The sequence below is a fragment of the Eptatretus burgeri genome, chromosome 16, assembly GCF_056783735.1.
Source record: "Eptatretus burgeri isolate ZD-2024b chromosome 16, Ebu_testis_v1, whole genome shotgun sequence".
NCBI lineage: Eukaryota > Metazoa > Chordata > Myxini > Myxiniformes > Myxinidae > Eptatretus > Eptatretus burgeri.
This window is the reverse complement of record NC_140976.1, coordinates 51,031,618-51,041,602: the sequence shown is the minus strand read 5'-3', so window position 1 is coordinate 51,041,602 and position 9,985 is coordinate 51,031,618. Positions and strand designations below refer to the sequence as shown.

General features: G+C 39.1%; 1 pseudogene; it reads right to left on the bottom strand.

Annotated features, from left to right (window-relative positions):
* Positions 1–2,841: 2,841 nt before the first annotated feature.
* Positions 2,842–9,985, bottom strand: part of LOC147011052 (sodium-dependent proline transporter-like) — a 124,725-nt pseudogene continuing 117,581 nt past the window's right edge.

Below are 9,985 nucleotides of genomic sequence, written 5' to 3'. Positions count from 1 at the left end.
TTCCCAGCTCAAACGATATCTGAAATATTATCAGGACATACTAGAAAGAAAACAAGTACAGGTACATTCAACGTACACTATCCCCATGACAAATAAAAAATTACAAAGGAAATAACTTGCACCAAAAACTTTAACATTTTCACGCTCACGCTGACGCTGATGCTCACACCGGGGTATTGCTATAGCTCTCTGTTCTTCGAACAGGCGAGCTAACCAGAGTGGTGTCAAAGCCACCCAATGGTCGCCTGTTTATACATTTATCGTTTTTATTAGCTTGCATGTTCGAATAACAGAGAGCTATAGCGATACCCCTGGCGTGAGCGTCAGCGTCAGCGTGGGCATGAGCATGAAAATGTTAAAGTTTTTGGTGCAAGTTATTTCCTTTCGAATGTTTTTATCTACCACACTATTTTTTACTGATTACAATATACAAATACATATATTGCTTTGAAATTATTTGGATCAGACTTCACTGCAATGCTTTATAAAAAATATTATTAGACTAGTCTTTTAAAAACGAAAACAATAAATGTATAAACAGGTGAGCATTGGGTGGCTTTCCACCAACTCTCTGGTTCGTTTTTAAAAGACTAGTCTAATAATATTTTTTATAAAGCATTGTAGTGGTCTGATCCAAATAATTTTAAAGTAATATATGTATTTGTATATTGTAATCAATAAAAAATAGTGTGGTAGATAAAAACATTAGAAAGGAAATAATTGCACCAAAAACTTTAACATTTTCAGGTTCACACTGACGCTGATGCTCATGCCGGGGGTATCGCTATAGCTCTCTGTTCTTCGAATAGGCGAGCTAATAAAACCCCCAGCACGCAACATCGCCGGGGCGTCTTCGGTGATTTTAAATTTGATGATTTTAGAAGTTTTACCTTCGGTTGATCTTTGACGTTTGACCTCAAAAATCATTACTTTCCAAATTCAGTGATGGACAGTGCAAATCCTGATCAACTTTCAAGTTAATAGGATGAAAATTGATGATTTTCAGTTGAAAATTGATGATGTTAGAAGATTGACCATGAGTTGTCCTTACAGCTTTTTATCTCAAAAATAGTGGAGTTCCCAATTCAGTGATGCACTTTGCAATTGCTATTTAATTTTCAAGTCAATCGGATGAAAAATGACGATTTTAGAAATCCCACCTAAGTTGTTGACCTTTGGTCAATGTTGACCTTTTGGTCCTATGTTGACCATGCAATTGCTGTTTAATTTTCAGGTCAATCGGATGAAAAACGACGACTTTAGAAATCTCACCTAAGTTGTTGACCTTTGGCCTATGTTAACCTTTTGGTCTTTGTTAACTTCAAAAATAATTGGCTGGTTGAAATTAGTGACCTGAACTATAAATCTTTTTCAAATTTCAAGTTAATCGGATGAAAATTGAGGATTTTAGAAACATCACCCGAGTTGTTGACCTTGGGCCTTTGACCTCAAAATCAATAGGCTTCTCAGCTGAGACCACCTCCACAGCTTGGTGAAGTTTTGTGAAGATTTGTTTTATATTGTGACCTGTAGGCGAATGACAGACAAACAGACAGCAAAACAACAAGAAGATGATGTCGAGCAGATCAGGATACTCGCAAAATCCAGAAAAAAAAAATTGACCTAAAAAATAACTGGTGGTTGAACTAATTGACCAAATATGCAACGCCTCTTCAAATTTCAAGTCAATCGGATGAAAATTGAGGATTTTAGAAATTCCACCTGAGTTGTTGACCTTCGGCCTATGTTAACGTTTTAGTCCATGTTGACCTCAAAAATAATTGGCTGGTTGAATTCAGTGAAATTAAATATAAATGCTCTTGAAATTGCAAGTCAATCGGATGAAAATTGAGGATTTTAGAAATCTCACCTAAGTTGTTGACATTTGGCCTACGTTGGCCATTTGACGTTTTGACCTTAAAAACAATAGGCTTCTTCCTCATGACAAACTCCACCTTTTGGTGAAGTTTCGTGAAGATTTGTTTATCACCTGCAGGTCACAATTTTAAACCGACAGACAGACAAACAGACAAACCGACAAACCAACAGAAAGACAGACTAAAAAAATTAACTGACCAATATACCTGAAAAATCTTCGATTTTGCAAGTAACAAGCAACAAACAAGAAAGAAAACAGAGCAAAAAATGAATACTCCCTTCCTTCGGCATCCGGCGATGACGTCATGCATCGCTTGGATATGGAATTGGGAAGGAGCTGTGTACAAGTAGTGGAACATTCAAAGTACACCGCCCCCATGCCAAATATGTAAATAACAAATACCTCGCTTGCAACATATGGATACAGAACTGGGAGAGAGTGGTATACAATAATTCATTGATTAATTGCATAATTAAAATAAATAAATAATAATCGTAAAATAAGTAATTTCTTAATCAATTGGCTAATAGTAAACCTGAACCACTTGTGTTTCATCCAAATCTCTGAATTTTTAAAAATTAAGTAATTAATCGAAAAATTAAATTAGTAATTGTTTAATAAATTAATTAAAAATGCCCTTTATAGCAAAATCACTTGGACACTGTCGTGTCCAAATATCAGCTTCCTCACTGAAAATGTGCCTGAGATAATGCCAGGACGAGAAATAAAATAAATGTCATTTATAAATCGATAATAATTAATTCAGTAATTAATCAATTCATTGATTAATCAAAAAATAAAAAACAACGATTTTGCCAGAACACATCTTCACTTTTGTCTCCAAATGTCAGCTTCCTAGCTCAAAGGATGGCTGAAATATCGCCCAAAGAAATAATAAGGAAAATAATTAATTAATTAATTAATCAAAAATGGTGTTTATAGCCAAATCACTTGGTCACTTTTCACATCCAAATATCAGCTTCCGATCTCAAAAGTTGTCTGAGATATTGCCCAGATGAGTAAGAAAATAAATAATAATTTATACATTGATCTGTTAATTTAGCCACTAGGGGAATTTATCGGCCCACACACGAAGTACCAACACATAACAAGTGAAATCCTTAAATACAGTGCGCGTGGTGAAGCAAATGAGTACACTAATGTTAAAATAAGCAATTTATGCTTTTTCAGTTGAAAAACAATTAAAAAGCATACTTAATATTTGAAATGTAAAAATCTTGTTATTATTGTGATAAGCACCTTTATATATAACAGAAGGAATGAAATCGTTCGATACAGCGTGGCAGGAGTCCACAAAAGAATGATGGCATAAGAAGAACTTAGCTTTCAGCGTTCGGCGCGAAATGCGATGGTGGGCAGAAATGACGTCTTTCAGCGTGAAATGCGATGGTGGGCGGAAATGACGTCTTTCGGTTGTTCGTACATGAGAGGGGCGCGTTTCTTGCCTTTTTTCCGTCAAGCAATAAATTCAATGGTTTTCACATATATAACACGTTAGTTTCTCAAATTTCCATTGAAATACTTGGGTATTTCCATCAATTATCGCCATTTCGGTCTAGGTTATGCACTGCATCTACCGGACGGCCGTCATTGGCTGTCACAGGCACGTGGGGGAGGGGGGGACACCGGGACACCGGAGACGTGGTAGTCACCTGGGACATTTCAAACTCGGTGCAATTGTATACAGCGCACGCGCTGTAAAAATGCATCCCTCCTTTCCCTGTTGGGTGCCTTGTCTGGCTTTGCAGAGAAGACAGATGCAAGTTACAATTTCCTCTCAAACAGAAGACCAAGAAGGAATCCAAAGAAGTAAAAAGCAAATATGGAGTCAGCAGGAGGAACCTGGATAGGATTTGGGTTTTGGCTGCTACTCCTCTACTCTCAAACCCATCCAGGCACAGCCAAGTGAACCTCACAGAAAACATTCTGCAAGAATTCACTTCTCCTTAGAAAGATAGATAATGAAAGAGAGAAATAGAGAGTGAAAGAGATGAAATAGAAGAAAAAGCAAGAATTAGAATGAATAAAGAGAATTGTGAAAAATATTATAAAGAAGTGTGAAAGGAACCAAGAATAAAGATGTCAGGAAGAATCCAAACAGGTAGATTTCAGCAGTTACTCCCCAGGCTCAAACACAGCAACATGATCAAGCTACTATCTACTTTTTGCCACCCCACATGGCATGCACAACCTCACAAATTCATCCAACAGGTCCCTGGTTCCAAAGAAGGCTCTAACCTACACAAACACATGCCCCTTTCTACTTTAACATTCTAAATGTTTACCCTCTCCAACGTAACGATATACTTTCTGTATACTTTCTGCTTCACCAAGCTTGTCACTTTCAGCTTTTTGAGTCTAATCGTATGATGCACTTGGTTCAAATTAAAACTCTAATATTTGTGGTGTATTCACAAATATGTGATTTTAAACCTATGTTCATATGGTCAGTTCCTGCTTGCACTGCATACCTGGGTGGTGTAAGGAATTCCCATTATCATTTGAATGAAACAGATTAGCAGAACCACAAACTCTTTTCTGTGAAGTTTTTGGAGCAGGTACGGGCCACAGCTGTCCATCACGAACGTAGCAATCATCTCCACATTAGCAAACTGGAACATTGAGTGAGAAGCACAAAGTAGAGATTGATCACTTCACAATACTGTAAATGAAAACAACATGAAGGTTTATGTAATATTTGCTTAACAAAGCAATCATACTTCAATTGACAATTTTATATGATGTGATGCAAGTCAATTTTTAAAATGGACACAATTGTTTCATGCAGATTTAACAAAATCAATTTTTGGTGGTCACCCGTGATCAATAAGTTAAAAAAAAAACAATCATGGGAAAGGTTTTGTCTCAAAGATTTGCGTGCCATTGCTACAAATTTCAACATGTCAACATAAAGAGATATCCCTCAAGCCCTTGCTGCTTTGCATATCATTTTTGCAATTAACCCTGTGTAGAATTATAAATCTATAAATACAATAAACCCTCAATTATCGTGGGTGCTATTGGCACTGGTCTCAGGAATACGAGAGTCATGCCGTCTTCTTCATGCATCGAAGCAAAGCCAGCCATCCAGCCCTGGTCTTACAGGCCATCTCCGAGCTACGGTCTCTCTCGACCATGTGCGTCCCTCACTCCGTACTCGTGCGTTCCTCCCGCGATCTCTCTTGACGTCACACTGAACAACCGTTCAACCTCGAGGGCGTGGCTTGCTTGCACGAAACCCGGAAAGGTGGGCCTTCTCGCCTGTTCAGCACGCGTGCCTCGCTTCTGATGTCATGCCCATCAATCAGCAGTCTCGGCGGCGTGACTTCACCTCCCATCAAGACTGGAGGCGGGGCTTCTCCTACTTGGTCATGCAGCTCGGTTGCAATAGTCCATTGCGGGTTTGTAATACAAAGAACATAGGGGAAAGGCACGGGGGGGGGCAATCACATACTGGGGAGCTTGTCCTGAGTCCCTTTCTAATTAACACCGCACCCTCCCCCTCCCCCAGTGTGGTGACAAGTACCACTTAAGCTCACAGTTTCCCTCCTTAATTTACATAAAGATGTCTCCTACATGTCCACGGACCACACAACTTTATTCAATCTTAACTTTCCTATTAATTTCCTCCATCCACCCCCACAACCGTAACAATATTCTTCAATATGCGCAGATACAGCATAGTGATGCATCACAAGATGTGTGGAGCCATAAGGGTAATGTCCTGCAACTGTTATGTGATGTGACAACATATCTGCAAAAATAATTGTGGGAAATTCTAAGATGTTGACCATCAGTATGCCCTGAGCTATGGAGTAGTGTTGTAGAACAACATTTCTGGTGAAAAAGAATGTCAAACCAGGTGAAATTTACAAAAGTGTAGTTGTAGAGTTTGGTGATGTATGTCTCAAATGAAAGTCTGAATTGTGAGACCGATTTAGAAATGGAAGTAAATCGTAATTGGATGATGGAGACACTCATGTACAAGCAAATGCTATGACTCCTGCTTGCTTCCTCTGTACTTCATGTTGCATCCTAATTATGGCTGCCACTATGCCTGTAGGATCAGGGTGGGCTTATCGCTGCTGTGAGATGGGGTTCTGCAATTAGTGCCAGTAATTTTAATGCTACCTCAGAGTTTCTTCAATGCCGAGGAGGACAAAATCACCATTAATGGTTTTTTAAAAAATCTCTGCCATCGAAGGTGAAGGAGGTTATGTTTTTACTCCTTTCTGTATGTTTGTTTGTTACTTGCAAAATCGAAGATTTTTCAAGTATATTGGTCATTCGATTTTGTTATTCTCTCTGTCGGTTTGTTGCCGTCAGGTCGCAATTTCAAACCGATCTTCACGAAACTTCACCACATGGTAGAGTTTGTCATAAGAAAGAAGCCTAATATTTTTGAGGTCAAAAGGTCAAAAGCTCAACATTGGCCAAAGGTCAACAACTTTGGTGAGATTTCTAAAATCCTCAATTCTCACCTGCTTGACTTGAAATTTGAAGATGATCTATATTTCAGGTCACTGATTTCAACCCCCCAATTATTTTGGAGGTCAACATGGACCAAAAGGACAACAGGCCGAATTTCTTAAATTGTCAATTTTCATCTGATTGACTTGAAATTTGAAGAGGATTTATATTTCAGGTCACTGAATTCAACCAGCCAATCATTTTTGAGGTCAGCATTTACCTAAAAGGTCAAAATAGGCCCAAGGTCAACAACTAAGTTTGTCTTGCCAAAATCCTCAATTTTCTTCCAATTGACTTGAAATTTGAGGAGGATATATATTTCAAGTAGCGAATTCAACCAGCCAACTATTTCTTCGGTCAACAGAGACCAAAAGGTCAACCTAAACCCAAGGTCAACAACTAAGGAGGTATTTCTAAAATCCTCAATTTTCATCTCATTGACTACAAATTTGAAGAGGATTTGCATATCAGTTCATTGAATTCAACCACCAATTATTTTCGAGGTCAACCGAGGCCAAAAGGACAATTTCGGCCGGATTTTTAAAATTGTCAATTTTCATCCGATTGACTTGAAATTTTAAGAGTAGTTGCATATTTGGTCATTGAATTCAACCACCAATTAGTTTTGAGGTCAAATTTGAAGAGTAGTTGCATATTTGGTCATTGAATTCAACCACCAATTATTTTTGAGGTCAAATTTGTTTTATGGACTTTGCTCATGTCGTGCTCTGCACGACATCTTCTTCTTGTTTGTTTCTCTGTTTTTGTACAGGATTTCTCAAAAAGTTGTGTATGGATCTGAATGAAATTTTATGGACTGATCCGGTGTGTGACAAGAACGAACTGTTTAGATTTTGGATCAGATGCGGATCTCATAATTTTAAAAGTGATTATTCACCCTTGAGAGATAGGGTTAAACCGATATCTCAAAAAGATGTGTACGGATTCGGTTGAAACTTGGTGGACAATTTGGGTGTGTGACCATGACAAATTGTTTCAATTTTGGTGAAGATCCGAATCCGGATCTTGATAAGAGAGTTATTTAATTTTAATGTGATTCTTCAGCATTGAGAGATCGGGCTCAAAAACGATATTTAGCATGATATTTCAAAAATGTATTGGGCCAGATATGTTCTCATAGATCAGGCATTACAGGGCAGAGGTATTCGTTCTACCGAGTTCCCTTCTAGTTTTTTTTTTTAATTTAGAGCCAACTGCGACTTTCTGAATGAAATTTTGCATCAGTAATAGGGGATTGACATTTTTTGACTTTGACCTAATTTTTAACGTTATGAGCGAATTATGGACTTTTAACATTTTTCACCATAACTCAATTAAGATTTGTCCGATCAAATCAAAATTGCCCTCATGAAAGGCTGGAGTAAGTTGCATTTACGCTTACTTTACATAATACCCCTCAAAGTGAAACGTCAAGGTCTTACACCCCAAGGACGATTGAAATACCATTTAGGTTTTTCTCCCTTTTTTAGCCAATGTCCAAGCTGTAGCATAGATCCAGCTGTGACTTTCGGAATGAAAGTTTTCAGCAATATTCGGAATAAAAATTATGCCGAGTCGACATGTTTGACTATGACCTATCTTTAAAGTCATGACCTAATTTTATACATTTTAACATGTTTCACCATAACTCGACGAAGGTTTGTTTGACCAGAACGAAATTGCCCTCTCTATAAAGCTGAGACCAATCCTCATTTACGCTTAATTTACATCATACCCCTCTGAGTTAAAGGTCAATTTCAAATGGCAGTCTGACATAAAAGCGTTTTTTGTCATCGCTCAATTTTGCCAATGTGTAATCTGAAAGACTGCTTGGCCTTCCAAGATGCTCTTGCATCGTCATACTGGACATGCAGGGAAGTTGTGTACCTCATATTTGATGTGCGTCCTTGACCCACTTTTTCAGATTGTCACCTAGTTAACAAAAAACACCTCTTTGATCAAAACTTGAACGATTTTCCTCCGATTTTCATGATGTTGAATTTGATCGATATGCTGTATAGTAGATCGGACATATTTTCTTAATTTACCATCTATCCCTAAATGTTGAATGTCAAGGTAATATGGTGGATCAAGCATAAGGTTGTCATAATTGGATCGTGGGAACTGGGGAAGGCTAAGCTTTGGCATCAATTTGTGATCATAGATATCCAGTTTTTACTTGTCTTCTCTTTTTTTAAAAACATGGAACTCTGACTTGCATAATGTAGTAGTGTTAGAGTGGGGATGTGATTTTTAATTTGCCCCTTTGTCCAAATGATTGTGATTGCACAGGTTACCAGGGAGTCAATGCCCAGGCAGAAGAGCATGAAGAAGAAAGAAACGGCCCAGACAGAGGAAAGTGGCATTGTTGATAGCACCTCAGGGTAAATCATAAACACCAGGCCAGGGCCTAAAAGTCGGAATAATTTATCATTAGACAGAATATCAGCAATGGTATACACAATAACATGGAGGTGTGATACGCACAACATTAGCAAGAATAGAAAATATCAAGGGTAGAAACTTTTACACATTTGATGGCTCTTTTGAATAAAATAAAATGAAATTTGCATCCTACCATGCACAGAAGGCCAATATTCAATTTACTTATAATAAATATTATCAAACCTTCTGAAGTGTAACGTTTTCCATTATACATCAAAGCTGCTCCAATCACATGGGGGGAGGGGGGCAATGTTAGTCAACAACCCATCAATGCAACATTAATAACACACCCTTCCTTCATTCACTTCATGGTCAGAGAAAAAAAACTTTTAGAATCATCCTCTTTGGTTTATGGACACAGCTTGGTTTCCATCAGTGATCGTCACTATTTTTTAGAGGAAGGCCACTTTTGCCGATAAGGCATCAGTGTGATAGCCGCCACACCGCCTGCAGGACCCTATAATGGCTGATATTTGGCCCGCACCCACGTACTCTTCTTCATCGTGGTAAACTGGGCTGCAAGCAAAATTGCTTGTAAACTGCCATCCATTGATGTAGTTGTGTTACTTTCATGTTTCGCGTTGGAATATTCATTTGAAACCACTGTGTCAATTTTTAAATTCAAGTTGATCGCATTTCTGGTGGATTATGATGGTGGTTTTCACATTTGTGTTTTATCTACCACACGTCAGGCGATGCACTTTGGGCCACCACGGGCCGCCAGCGGCTGTGGGCCATGCAATGACGAACAGTGAGTGCCCTCCATGAATAACCTGAATGCAGTAGTTATTTCTGCATGTAAGCTTATCGCCTTCCTTTTGGCAGTATTATTAAATACGAGCAAATACAACCCGTCGCTTTGCTGGTGGGAATATTAAGGGGGGAGGAGGAGGAGAGGGAGGGCAGAGAGAGAAGGGAGGGAGGGAGAGAGAGAGGACGGAGGGAGGGGAGAGAGAGGATGGAGGGAGGGTAGGGAGAGAGTAGGGAGCGAGGGGAGAGAGAGTTGACAGAGGGAGGGTCGATACGAGAGAGGAGGGAGGTGAGAGAGAGGAGGGAGGGGAGAGAGAGAGGAGGGAGGGAGGGGAGAGAGAGGAGGGAGGGAGGGGAGAGAGAGAGGAGGGAGGGAGGGGGAGAGATAGGAGGGAGGGAGGGGAGAGAGAGAGAGGACGG